A 15,611-nucleotide genomic window follows, 5' to 3' on the forward strand; every position below is an offset into this window, starting at 1 on the left:
GTCTGGAGTGAAATTGAGGTAAGGAAAGGGGGAAGAAAAGGTGGTTTTCCTTAAGTTTGTCTTTTTCGGTTCTTCTTTGGTTTGGGGTTATTTTTTCTTTCCCAATACCCAAATCAGTAATTAAATATTTGTGTTAATTATAAATTAATTAAGTTAAATCACTGAAGTCAAGTCTGGTTTACCCACAACAGTATAGTTAATAAGTAATTTTCCTGTCTTTTATCTCAACCCATGAGTTTTCTTACCTTTATTCTTTATATTCTCTCCCCCATCCTGTTGGGGCACAGGAATGAGCAAGGCACTGTGTGGGTGCTTGTCTGCCAGCTGGGGCTAACCCACTATAGCTTCCAGAATGCAAACATTTTACTTTTTCCTCACCTCCTCCTATATGTGCACATGAATTTATCAGTCTCTGAGCTCTTCCTCTTCACTTCTTTTTTCTCTTTCAATACATAAAGTGTACATCAGATCTTAAGACTACTGCTTGCAGTTGTCTAATAACAGAACAGTATGTTTCCCCACTAGCTCAAGCCCCACCTGCCACTGCTCTGAATGCTAGTTCGTTGTCCTAAAGGAAGGTATGAAGACAAAACATATTAGAGCTCTTTCTGTCCATCAGCAAGGAGAAGCTCTTCCAATGTTGATCTACCAGACTCAGAGGACGTATTCATGGTTCAAAATATAGCTGTCAGGAAAGACACAATGCATCAGGCATTGATCCCATTAACGAGAGTAGGAACTCGTCAGTAAACATTAAACAACTGTTCCTTGCACTTTACATCTGCAGGGAAAGTATAAGATGGAGGGTGAGAGAGCAAGACTAAAAAATAGTAAATATAGCTTTGTTTCCCTACCAAACTAAATGTACATAGTACATACATAATAAATAAACAACTGCAGAATAACTTAATTTCAGAAGTATTTGTTGTTCTTCCAGACAGATATTTTTGTTGTTTTAGTAGAAAAAAGAGAAAACTCTCATCTTGCCTTTTTTTCTCCTTACATACTGGTTGCAAATTTTGATGTTATGAAATGAACTATGAATAAATCTACAGAATGTTAGAAATTACTTTCTAATATTAAGGCATAAGAAAAAAGCTTTTGATTAATTAGCAGCTTTATATTTTAATGTGAATTGTATCTTTAACAAAATCAGCTAGGATATCCAAGGGAAAACATATTTACATTTCTACTACTATTTGTCTTTTTGATATTAGTATTGACTTTGTGCACTGGTCTATAATTGATTAAAATACATATTTATTCTTCTGGGATCTGAAAACCCTAGAACACAATTATCCACTTCAGCTGGGTAACCTGCAACCCCCTGTGAATAGAATGAACTTTTAAAAAGGATATAAATCTTATATTTATTTTAAGTTTGGAATAAATTTTCAATTTGCATTAGAACATATCATTAATGAGGTTGTGATTTTAAATTGATATAAATCTAGACAGTTTAATGAAATTGGTCAATTTATTAGGTCTTGTTCACTGGTTTAACAGGAAATTTATGCACACTCTGGAAATTTGCTTTTTCAGTATTTGGTAGTTTTACTACAATATTTTTATTAATCTGAATAGCATTTTAGATCCTTCTCTCACCCTCTTTTTATAACTTCCTCAAGGAAGACTCTTGCTGTGTTAAAATCAGTTAAATGAAAACGTTTTTTCTCCAGTAGAAACTAGATCTAGTTTAGACTGTATTTAGCCGTAGATGTTCACCAAATGTCAGTGTCTGAGTACTTGGCCTAGCTTTAATACACTGAAATGATTTTATTGAAATGCCTAAAGAAAATTCCTTAATCATCTTCTCTTCCACGTTCCATACCACAAACACATTTTTCAAGACCCATTCTTGAGAAACAGGCTTTCTATGGCTCTAGTAGGATTGAAAGCAGTTCTTTTGAATCCAGCTGGAGTCCTTCTACTAAAATCAGCTCTGTTATTTACTGTTGTTTCTCTACAACTATGTTAACAATAAAGAGTTTATGGAATTTCAGGAAAGATGCAGTGTAGAAAATACTGAGGGAATGTACAGAGAAAAACAATCTTAAAGATCTAGGCAGGAAAAGAAATGACAGTCTATAGCCATGTAGCATTTGTGTTTCTTTCAAAAGAGATGAAGAATCATATAATGATTTTTAGTTCTGTATAGGAATTACCACTTTTGGGACAGAGGAAGATGCATTTTATCTCATATCTTGCTTATAGGAGTGACACAGCAGACCCTGAGAGACCATCGCAGTGAACAGTTCCATTGGAGATTTACCTTTTGCTAAGTAAACCATCCGAGTTTCTTGCAGCCATATTAAAGGGCTCCAAATGTGAAGTGGGCAAACTCCACTGTATTGGTCATAAATGGCAAGGTTTAAGTCAAAGGGGCTGTAGTGTTGACCTGTGTGGGGAAGACCATGAATTGTGGGCTGCCGGCCACAGCCACTTCCAGCTCACAGGTGACCCACAAACAGAGACACCCCTAAGGGACTGCAGCCATGGGTGACCCATGCTGGGGCAGGGATGCTAAGACGCTAAGATGCATGTATCAGTGGAGGAAGAGAAGAAAGAGTCAGTGGCAGAAAGAAGCCAATATGCCTGTGACTGTAGCCCTGAGGAACTGGAATGAAGTAACTGAATACAAGGGAAGCTGAGATTGAGATAAGTGTCTGGCTGAAACTGAGCACTCGGATTGGAAAGAAAAGATGTTTACTAAATGTTTAACTTTTTACACTTTCTTTTTCTCAACATATGAATTAGTAATCAGAATTTTTGTTGATTGGCAATAAAATAAAGTGAAAATTCTTGTTAGTCAAGACTGTTTCCATATTACACTCTGTCTATGCAAGCACATTTCTATTTAGCTCACCAAAAAGTCTGAGAAGTATATTGGAGAGTATAGCCAGTTTGTGCATTCCCCAGACCCTTTCCACTTGCATAGAAAAATACCAGGTTTAGAAGTCTTATGGAAAGTCCATTCTGCACTGATAACCATTACATTAATAGTTGACAGAAGAGATTAAAGAAATCAGGAAGACCACTTGGGTAAGTGTATGTCTTGAAGATAGTGTTACACTTTTGCTGATACTATACAAACTACTTACAGAGAAAGAAATGTTGGGTTTGAGTTAAAAGATATTAATATGTAAGGTTCTTTTTAGTAATAATCTATTTATTTACAGGAGAGGTGGTTATACAAGCTTATAAGTATGTAAACAACAATAACTCAGCAAAAGTATCAAGATCTCGTAAATATGCAGCACTAGCATGCCATGAGAGGCATTTGGACAACAAACTGACTGCAAGAAATAGCCTGTTTAATAACAGCCTGTAAGCTCTGAGGCTCTGTGCTCTAAGACGCATGAAAATACATGTGCACCTTAGATATGTTTTTCATGACATGAATCTCTCCATCAGCCTGAAAAAATGTCCTCAGTGCAGGAATCCACAGGAATAGCCACGGTGGTTCTTGCTCATTCTGAAGGGTAATACTTGAATCACTCTATTCTGAAATTATATAGAGTCATCAGAAATTCTAGTCTCAAATACAGCCTTTAGGAAGGAGTTAATTTCATGTAGCACAGATTGGACAGCTGTATGTTTCCTGTAACAAGCTGTATCATTTAGCTGCTATCTGTCTCTTAGTCACAGAAATCACTGCCTGGTCACTTTGCAAGTAGCCCTTTCCAGATGCCATCCTGGAAAAAAAAAGCTCACGTACCTACTGATTATATGCACTCATCTCCAGTGTGGTCTGTACTAAGGTGTAATGGGTTTAGCCTTTAGGCTTGGTCATGTAATTTCACTTAATACCACAGCCAATGCTATACAATTCTTTAAATCTGTCAAGCTTTGCTGATTTATACTACCTGACTCCTGGCCAGAGCAGCACATTGTAACATGGCATCAGTCACATACCTACTTAGGGTATTCTGCTCTGCAGGCACAGTGGTGACACACAGGCATAAACCAGGAAAGCTTTAAATTAGCCAGCAGGAGAGTACAGATAACACAAGGCCCTAGGGATTTTTACCTGTTTCTTCCTTAGCCTTTGAAAGTACCTGTTAAGTAGGTAGTCAGAAGAATGTAACACAGTAAATTTATCCAACCCAAGCTGCATGATACACAGCAACATCCTTTCCTTTCTAGGTATTATTATGACCCCATTCTTGCATGTAGATAGCAATATTGACCACGGCCACCTATTTCAGCAATTCCCTTCTTAAAGTGATAATTAAAAATAGTAGATCTGGGTATTTTTACCCCTAAGAAAAGCCTTTCTGAATATTATTGACATGAAATGGCAAAAAAAATCTTCCAAAGTCATCTACTTAAACCACTTTGTTTAGGTCATGGCATTCTCTTTCATGCTGTACATTTTTTTTAATAATGCCAATATGAAAATAAAATATTATTCAAATGTATGCCTGACTGTTTTGAGGTGGGGAAGATGTAAGTTTAAAATCTCTCACCAGTCCCAGTGCCAGTGGCTCTATTGAGAGGTTACACAGGACTCAACACCTGCCGCAGCAGGGCAGAATTCTCATTATGAATCACTTGCTAATGTTCATGCAGGGAGGATAACATTCCCTTCTGCTTTCATTTGTTATTTATCTTGTTCATTTAGATTACAAACCCATAAGGGTAAGACTGTCTGTCTGTTCATATATTATAGCGGAGTGGGATTCTTCTTGGGGCAAGAGGCCTTGCAGAGGAATCTGGATAGACAGAAGCGTTGGGCAACTGTCAGTGGCATGAAATTTAGCAAGAACAAGTATTGGCAAACAAGAACACCTACAAGTAGCCTTAGATTCGATGGCAAACAGGAGAGGAGAACATCTTTGTCAATAACCAGGTTGGCTGAAACTTCTCTGTAATAATAATGATTATTGCAATTTCTAATTTTGGATCATGCTATCACATATGGCAATTCACCTTCTGTAAGGGTTGACTTTCTTAAATCATTTACAGTTATCTTCAGTTTTTCTTAAACTTTTGTCCATGTTTTTATCTCTCTGATCTATCAAAAACTTTATTTTGTTTCTTTTGGTATGTCTATATTCTTAAAGTATCTGAATGATTCCTCATCAACAGTGCATAAACAGCTTTACACAATTACTACCATTACTTTAGAAATTTTGCCAGCCCCAAAGACCTCAGCCTCAACAGGTAGTTAGATCAAAGTGGCTCAGAAAATTTTCACATTTGTATATATGTTATAATCATTATTTTTCTGACAGAAGAAACCTAGCAACTATTACTTGTAGTTTCCCTTTTCTGTTCTGACATGAAAATACAGAAACCGCTACAGAACTTTGAAAGAGTTCAGCTGTGCCTCTGTTCAGCTGCTCCACAGAATTCAAACCCATGGAGTTAAACTAGCTCAGACAACTATCTGGTTACAGCAAAACAAGATGCTACAATAATTTTTAATATAAAACATTCATAGCTTTTTCCTGTTCTGATTTTGTGTTTATGTAAGATGCTACTTAAAATCATTATGGAAGTTCTGGTAATTAATCTGTACACAATGTAAAATAGGATGAAATATCTAAGTGTCTCTGCAATCATCCAATCTTTTAATAGAAAGTTGTGAAAAAATTAAGTGGGATGGAAGGGTTGGCTTTTGGGTTGAGTGTGGTTTGGCAGGGTTTTGTTGAAGGGGTTAGAGGGATTTTACTGGTGGTTTAATTTCAGAGCAATTCATTATTTGAAGGTGTGCTCTCAGACCCTCTCCGAGTGCCTTTGCCAGTGTCATTTTATCTGTTCTGATCTTTCTCTGCTTTGTATTCCTCCCTAATAATTTCAGATGATCTACTCAAAAAGACATGTGAGGAACATGAGGAATACTGGTGATTTCTGTGGGGCAGAAGAATCATTCCCACCTGTCTGTCATTAAGCTTTGATCCTGCAAATCAAATGTGTGGGCTGCACATGATATCTGCCGAATCATAACTCATTACAAGATCAGAATGGAAATACAGACTGAAAAGACTGCCTGAGGTCTGGCAGTCAGTAAAAAACCTTAAGTATTTTCCACAGAAGGCAGCTGAAATACATTCTGCTTGATAAAATCAGAGAGCTGTCCATTCATTTAGACATTTAATAGGACAGAAAATGAGGCACATGTAATTTTTTATTACAGGGCTAGAAGCAAAACACTGATAATTACCTACTCCAGAAAATTAATTACATTTTAAGGAGAAGTAATTGCATTATTTTGGGACCTTCTGTGGCTATCTTTACATTAAAATATAAACCATCATGTACTATAAATGTCAAATTCCATAAGACATCAGTTTAGTAAATGCAGAATTTTTTTGTATTTTTTTGATTTGTATTTTTTGAAGTTAATTAAATCAATGTAAAAATGCCCATGGAAAAGAGCCTGAGGTCTGATGTCGTTCTCTGAAAAGATGCAAAAATATTTTCTGTTCCCTTGCTGGATGCATTTCCAAAATCTATTTATTTGTTATAACATATGAAGCAGAATGCACATCTTTCAAACTCCATGAGAAAGGAGCAAATCAGTCATTCTTATTCACATCTTGCATTGCACAGCACCTAGAAATCAAGTCACATTCCAAACTGTCTTGGTGTTACTGCTATATGAAGACAGAAGAAAAAGATAACCTGTGATTCAAGAGTAACCTGACAATAAAAAGTAAGAAGGCAGATTGGAAGATCCCAGACATTTGAAGGCAAGTAAATAAATAAGAGATGATAGCACTCAACAGAAACAGAGATTTCAACATACCAGCCATAACTTGTCACATCAAAGAATAAACATCCAAGTGTTTTGGGCTTCTTGCACACAAACTTGTCATTAAAACAGATGTCAAAGTGTAGTTATGGTGCTAATCTGCATGCTAAAGTGTTTGTTGTCATTAACAGGTCAAGATTCTGTCATCCTTATTTATAGTAAACATACTTACAAAGCAGTCCCATTGAGTTCATTTTCATGTCTAACAAAAGTAAAACAGAAAAGCCCACCTTAGAGGGAAAGAATAGTTTGTTTGCAGTGACAGCGCCTGAACAGTCAAATCTGGTTCAGTGTTAATGGGCCTGGAAATTTGCAGAATAAGGAGCAACTTGTTTGAAAGATCCTATGAAAGAGCACATGATACTGAGTAAGAAAGAAGTCCATCTCGTGCAGTGAGGATCAGTCCTATACAATGCTTTTGTTCTACTCAGAGATGTGAAATACTGAACTGCTAATCAGGGCATGATGATACTGAAAAAGAGTGCAGGAGAAGAAAATGATAACAGACTGTATTTTAGTAAATCTTACTTGGGAGAAGAGTAAAGAGGTGGAAGTTACATTTACAAGACAGGAAAAAAAAAAAAAAGTCAAAGAAAAAGGAAAAGGAAAAATAAAATATGTCTGCTGGAAATAGGAGATACTCCAAAGAAGAGATACATAACAGCTCCATATTAGATGAAAATCAATAATAAAGATTATGTTAAGCTATGTAATACAGATGACACTTCAGAATTGTCAAGATCAATTGGCAAGCTAATTAGGAAATGGATTAACAAAACAATTAATTATGTTCTTGTTAAATTAGAAGTCAACAAATAATTCAATCATTTCTTAGGACAAAAAAAAACCAAAACCAAAATATCAAGTAAGCAAGGAGAAATATAAAGTTTGGAATTCACCAGCCAGAGTCCTCAGGGTTCCCCACATCATGGTGCTTAAGACCAAGGGATAAACACTTGAACTATATCTTCACCACCAAGTGTCTTAGTCTCCCTGAAGTTTGCCCCTTCTGGGTTTTGGGTTTAGGGCACCAAACTTTACTATTTATAGAGTTTTGAACCAGAAGAGTTTTTTGAGTGGGGCCATAATTGTCAATGGTAGATAGGGTGGTTGGTTATGTCTTCTATCTAAATGATATTAATGAGACATGATCAGCCACTCCTTAATGAATTATATCAATGAGTGACTGTGGGAAAAAAAAATTACTGAAAGATCCTCTTTATCCAGGTAGCTAAGTATTACAAGTGGAAAGAACAACATCAAGGTAGAGATGGAGCAGCATGCAATACAGCTAAAAGATCGACTACATCCTGGTTTGTCTTAGCAAGAGAGCAACTGGCTGTTTGAGGCAAGGGATTGTTCCCCTCCCGCCAGCACTGTGGCACCACATCTGGAGGGCCGTGCCCGGCTTGGGGCATCTCACTACAAGACTTTAACATGCTGGGTAAGTTCGGTGATGGTGACCAGGATGATAAGATTACAGAAGCATGTGAAATAAAATAAGACGCTGAAAGACTTGAGCCCGTTCAGCCTAGAGAAGAGGAGAGGCAGAGAAGGCCATATTGCTATCTGCAGGTACCTCATGAGAGACTGTGGAAAAGATGGAGTCACACTCTTCTCAGCAGTACACAAGAAGATGAGAAGCAACAGATACATCTTCCAGTATGGGAAACTCCATCAGATTTTAGGAAAAAAGTTGTCAGTATGAGGGTAGTCTGAAATCAGAACAGGCCAACCTTGGAGATAATCAAAAATCAACTGGACAAGGCCATGAACAAGATCCAAAAAGTTTGGAACTGCCTTGAGTGGAGATTTAGTCAGGATGACTTCCAGAGACCACTTCCAATCTAAATTATGTTCAGTCTATGTTTCTGTGCAAGTGAAAGCTGGCTTTGCAGCTTTCAACCTACAGTATTAAGAAACTAGCCAGAATCATGTTTGAAACACTAATGCCAATCTTTTGCAAATACATGGAAGATAGAATTGAGACAAGAAAAATTGTAGCATTTTTCCTTTAAAATTCATGTCATGGGATAGGAGGACAACCTGAGAAATCCAAGAAAATATTCCCCCAAGTGGGTAAGTATTGGAAAACATTTAAATTCAGTGAGTCTGTAAATAGCTTGAAGAAAAATGTGCTACATAAAACAGACAATCTGGAGCTGTCAAAACCATATCCTGTAAATAAGTCTGGTTTATTCCTTGGACCAAGATAACTGTCATGGTAGAAAAAGGGAATTCCTGTAGTTATAATAAATTCAGAACTTTGATGATTGCTATGCAAAAGTCACATTAGAAAACTAAGAAATTTTGTTTAGATGTAGTAGGTGTACATCTGAAAACTACAGTCAAAGAATGTTTTTTGATTATTCATCGCCAAACTGTGAGTTCACTGAACATGGCAACCCACAGAGGTCTGTCTTTGTCCCATTAGTAGTTTCATTAATGAATTACATCATGAAAGAGTAAAAGGGTGGTAAAATCTGCAGGGGATGTGTGCAAGTAACATGGAGAATACAATCAAAATTCAAAATTATCTTAATAAGCTGAAGAGATGTTTTGGACCCAGTTAGACAATATTCAGTAAAGACAAATGTAAGAACTACACTGATGCGTCATTCACAAATACAGATGAAGCATTCATGAAAACAGACAATAAAAGTGAAATATACAGCTAGGCAGTTGTGTAGTATGTCAAGGGGATTATATGGGATCACAACCTAACTGTAGAGTATGATACACTTTCAAGAAAGGTATCTTTCACTTTTAAGCGACTTGATCTAGTTTTTTTAGCATTGGTGAAGCCTTGGCTGAATTAACAAAGTTTGTTGAACTAATGTTAGGAATTATAACATCAACCTGGAAAGTATCCACAGGAAATAAGAAAGAATGCTAAAAGATAAATTATGGCCTGCCTGCAAAGGAAGATTAAAACTGCCTGTTCCTTTAGTCTTAGCAAAGAGACAGTTAAGTGTGGATATGATAAGCAGTATACCATGAAAAATGCTGGTAGAAAGAGGATGATGGTAATTTTTTCTCTACTGACAATGCTGAAAAAAACAAGCAGTTGTTAAGCTAATCTGCAGAAAACGTATGTTGGATATTAAGGAAAGATGTCATAATGCTGCACTGCTGAAACAGACACACAGAATCTGTAGGAATGTTATGGATTTTTCTTCCTTTGTGGTTTTCAAAAATAAACTGGATCTCTTGGCATTTAACTGAAAACTTGATCTTACCTCCACATTGAGGACAAACTAGACCAGCAGTGGTGCACTTAAAGCCTCAGACCTGGACAGGGCTTGAGACTTCAGTCCATTCAGTCTACATCTGCAGAGCAGCACACGTTAGTGACAGGAGGTATCCTTGTGCAGAGCCTACCATGTGACCGCAGTTGTTTTGTTTAGTTGTCAGCAAAGAAAAAGGTTCTTCATCCCCCAGTTTACTTTACTGTTCTATTTTTCTCTATTTCTAAATTCTGCAAAGTATAACTAGAGCTATAAATACATGGTCTTTAATTTTATTTTTTTTCTTTTTTTATATTTCAGTGAGTTCAAAGTCCAGTTTGGTGGGTAAAACTGTAGGAAGCAAGGAAATAATTTAGGAGTGAATTATACAGATTACATGGTAAAGAAATTAATCAAGAATTTTTTTTAATAGAGGAAAATTAGACCAGTAGGTAAAGCAACTCAAAATTAGCCCAGCAATTAATCTGATCAGTAGACAAACCATTGAAGAACTGATTAATTAAGCTGGCAAAAAAAATTAATTAAGTTATGAAATGAGTCAGATAGGAATTATTAATTAAGTAATTAAGTAGTCGGTCCTGTGACTTGTGTAGGAGAGAGTGAGGGTGATCTGCTGTGAACAGGATATATGGTTACCAGGATAGAAAGTTAAGATAGCAAGTTATGAAAGGAAAACACATTTATTGCTAGTAACACTAGCCATTGCAGCCACAGAGATGGAAATGTAGAGAGAATTGATTTTTTATTATACTGTCAAATAAAAAAAAATATTAAATCACAAAACATCTAATATCCAGGGAAGTCAAAAAGTTTTTCTATTATTAAAGTTTCTGTTATTACACCACATAAAAATATTTAGTTCAAATTCATAAAAATTAGGCATTTTTAGTTTTAAAAGTGTTGTTTTCCTTACTAAAAAGGAAATTTACAGAGGAAAGCCAAAACGAATTAATGGCTATGCAGTGGTCAGAGCTCTCTTGTGGTACCAGGTCTTCTCTATTGCTCAGGATTTGGGGGTTTTTTTCACTGTGGTTTTTTGTGGTTTTTTTTCAAAGACAAGATTTAGGAACTAAAGGCTCCAGATTCCAAAAGAGCACTCTGCCCTCAGAGTTCAGAATATTTGTGCAGCATCTCTGTCAGTCACACCTTCTGGAGCTGTTCTAGCTTCTGCAAATTATGCAAATTTTTCTTGTGGCCAGAGGGATTATGTAAAAACATTTCTGCAGCCTGATGCTTGGGGTACTCTCTAATAATGTAGAATATCTGGTCTCAGTTCCTCATCAAACGCATTCTCCTTTTTGAGTTAGAGGAGGTAGTTTTCCAATTTCGAAGAAGTTCTTCCTCTTTTGGGATATCATTTACAATGGATAACTATCCAGATATTCTGCAGATTTCTGCAGAGAACCATCCAGACAAGGAGCAGGTACTTAGCTCTGCCTGCAGCTTCTAGCACTTCTCTTGCGTGCATAGACTTGTCTTCTCTGAACTGTGTAAAGAAATCACATACAGCTGTGATATCTTTCATTTGTTCGGATGTCTGTGCCCACTAGAGCCTGGTCATCTAGTATGGGTTGCAGAGCAGCCTCGGAAAATGGTAGAGCTGCAAGTCAGGAGGCATGGAAGCTGATTAACACAGCAAGAAAATTAAGACAACCTAGAAACAATACAACTGTTGAAGTGCCACAGAAGTCCACATCCAGCATGGGACCAGGTGATAAAATTGGATAGCTTTGTTCAGGTGTGAAAGCTGACTTTTGGCCTTTACAGATACTCATATTCAGTGGACAAGGACTCAAACTGTAAGGAGACAAAACATGTTGATGAATGACTTCTGTGATGATTTGGAAATCCTCTAGGACGTATTGCAAAGTCTTACCATTAAAATATTTTGGTTCTTTGACTTCTCTACTATGTCATGCTATTTATTTTGATTTAATGTTGATAAGAAGTGCAGAACTAATAAGAAAACATCACTGGTTTAATACGGGTGCATTTAAAATGTTAGCCTTAGACAGCAAAAGGTCTAATCAAAGACAACTTGTTTGGTATTGGATGAATTATTTTTTCATTCGGTGTGTATATCCCTTTCCCAATAAGCATCTGTCAACCACTTGTTCCTTGGACTGAAACAGGTCTGGGACTTATCTCAACCTTTAGTTTTCCCTTAGCAGCTCCTCAGGGACTGAGCTGATGCCTTCCCCATGGCTGGACTGGGTTTAGGGGGTTCATGCTGGACGTTCACAAGTCAGTCAGTAGTAACTTTGTTCATGGACTCCATTTTGCCAGCTTAAAATGCATTTAATACTTCAGTCAGCAAGCACATTTTGTCTTAATCTGAATTTCTGCTTCCACTCTTAAACCTGAAAATTTTTGCTTTTGTATTTCTAAAAAGAAAGTTATTCTTTCAGCTTCTACTTTCTGTGTTTCAGCGCTGTCTTGAGGTTGACAAAATATTTACGATGCTTTACAATAGTTACCTGTGAATGGTTTGGCAGCTACTTTTTTAAATCCTACTTCAGAAGCTCTGTTGCTACTGAGTTATTTTTTTCATTTTTACCTTCATTTTTCTCAGCATGTTTTACATAATTGTTCCAATTTTTCTCTGATTATGGAATTTGATTATACAGACACAACACATACATAACAGCTGTAGAAATTCATTCATATTTTTATATGATTACTTGCAATACAACTAAATTGGTATCCAGATCACCTTTTATGAATTATTCATGTCAACACCTGATGTGCTTTATTTAGGAACACGCACGTAAACAAAAGCAAAGGAAAACAGTGGAATGGGATAAGAAGATACTGCTCCATTTCTTTCAGCTTCTGATTACTTTTTCAGGTCCTTTTACACAACTGCTTGCCAATTCCTAACCATTGCATATCAATTTTTGTCCCTTGATAAGTACGTGACACAGCAGACCATGCAGGGGTCATACAAAGCACAGTGCCTCAGTGCCTCAGATCACCTTAGATCCAAAGTTGCCTTATACTTGACTCAATAGTTTGCTTTAATTTGAGGATTATTTTCTTCTCCTGGAAGAACAGTATAAATAAACTGGAAAAATTCACCTTTATTTTACATATATGTATAAAATCAGTATCTCTCTATCTAGTCAGGATTACAAAACACAGATCTGTTAAAGATAGACACAAGAAAAATACCATGTTATTGATAACATTCTGTAAATCAAAGGTGTTCAATATTAACAACCTTGAGATTTGTAAATTCAGCTTGAAGGTAAATCTAACAGACTTTTGTATTATTAGGTCAACATTATTAATTTTATTTCTGAAATAAGAACTCCACATTTATGGTTTTACAAGATCATACAATTGATGAAAAACTTCACAAATTTAGATCTTCAATAGTATACCTGACTCGTTCATTGCTTTGTTTTTTTCATGTTATGTAACAAGTAATATTATGAATTTTAGAAATATGTAGATTCCAATGTTATTAACTTTTCGTCTGTGTTCAATTACTCCACTTTTCCAACCGTGCACTATATTGAACAATCATTTAGATTGAAAAATTAATAAAAGTGTGCTAGCAGTAAAAATTGCTTTCCTATCTCCAACCTTTTTTCGTGCCTGTACATTTAAAATCTGATCCTCTAAACACTTGCACAGGGTTGTAGTATCATCAAATTGAGTACAGGCATACTTAGTTACAGGGTTCCTACAGACTCCAAAAGCCATTGAAAATCATTGAAATTGTCCTATTCATTTCAGTGACCATTAGATTATGCCCACAATAATTATTATAGTATTTATCTTCTGTAGAATTAAGCCATAAAGCATCAACAACCAGAGTTTTTGCTCAGAGCTTAATATATATTTAATATATATTTAATATATGCCATGTTTATAATTTATAAGCAGAATTATACATGTTAAAATTGCTATTACAGACATGCCACAAGGATATTTTTTGTATATTTAAATATTAATGTTGATATACATTTGATACCCACAAAAAATTTTCTGCTTTATGTTGTTAACATATTTGTTAAGTTTCTGCTTCAGCAAATCCTTTCAAATTTTATTAGAATGAGGAAAACCTACTAGTTCTTATGTGGATATCAAGTTATATTCCTTCACCTGTCCTACCTTTCACAAAAAAACAAGCAACAATAAAAGTTTCTGTTTGTGTTCCCTGGCAAGCACAACTTAGCCTCACCAGTGACAAATCAGATGGGAGTCTGGTAAGATGTGACTCTAAGGCGGTATCACACCACTGCTCTGCGTTTCATGGACAACCACATGCAAGTTGGTAAGCATCGCTATCCCAGACTTAAAAAAGCACGCTTCCAGATGGCTGAACACTTCTGGTTTGTCAGGTAAAGCAAAAGTACCAGGTACACACAAAGTAACACAAGATCAGCCACTGCTGAATAGAAAACGTGCACGTCAAATCCATGTAGAATGTCAGAAAGGTAGTTTGTCTGTCAGCTTGCACGAAGCCTGAATTTGGAATATCACAAATCCTTGTATTAAAAGAGATCTTTTTGAAACCTCCCAACAGTTTGCTACCTTTCCCATAATATTACCTGATAGCTAATAAGTAGGTTTTGAAAGTAAAAAAAACCTCTGAAGTTAATATTTTCAAGCATTTTTTTTACAAAGAACTATTAAGATGTTTCTCATCTCTTTTGGCAGGTAAATAATAACACTATAAAGGTATTGAGAAGTAGGGATTGTATGCCTGTCACAAATAATAGTAATTCAACTTACCCCTATAATTAATATTTGATGTGAGCAATTTCAGACTACTGATTAGCTCTATTAATAATTAATACAACGTTATTGTGGATGATTAAGGCCATTTCTTTTAATGGGATTCTCAAATCACTTCTTAACACCTCACTATAAATTCTTTATGATATCTATCCACGCAAGCGTTCCAGCAAGCCTGCTATGGAAAGCTTTGTAATTACAATACAACCAACCCTGCAATATCAACAACAGAAGTTGTATTCCAACTACTGTATAAGAAACAGTTGCAGAAGAATGCTTTAGGCAGCTGAGTATTGTTTTTCTTTCTTTTTTTTTTTTTTTTTAAGCTGCAGCATTAATATTATTTCATGAACTTTCCTTTCTGCCTGCTTTACTGGATTTCTACTTAAATGTAGTAAAATCTTGGCTAAAATTAGTAACCAGTAAAGGAAAAAATGCTTAACTCAATAAGCAATGTATTTAAAACTGTGAAAATGACAGCAAAGATCAAACCATGAAGAAAAAACCTGTCATATACTCCATGGAAAAGATATCAGGAAAGTAAATTTCACCTGAAAACTTTGCTTTTATCTCAGCTCAGATTGGGAAATGGGCTATTTTTCTTGCAATTATTATAGCTGTCATTGCAGATCATTTCTGTCAGTAGGTGATGATGTAGTTTTATGTTAGTTTTAAATAATTTCGTAGTATTTATTTGGTCAGGGAAGTCAGAAGGTAAAGTTCTGCCTGGGCATGATGGAGTTTATAATTACAGCATTCTATTAAAAAATCTGTTTTCAGTATATAGGTGTTGCAGTCTCATTCATTAAAATTTATTTGGTTGTTGTGGTGGGCTGACACTGGCTGGTAGCTAAGAC

This window comes from Falco biarmicus, chromosome 3 (genome assembly GCF_023638135.1).
Source record: "Falco biarmicus isolate bFalBia1 chromosome 3, bFalBia1.pri, whole genome shotgun sequence".
NCBI classification, from domain to species: Eukaryota; Metazoa; Chordata; class Aves; order Falconiformes; family Falconidae; genus Falco; species Falco biarmicus.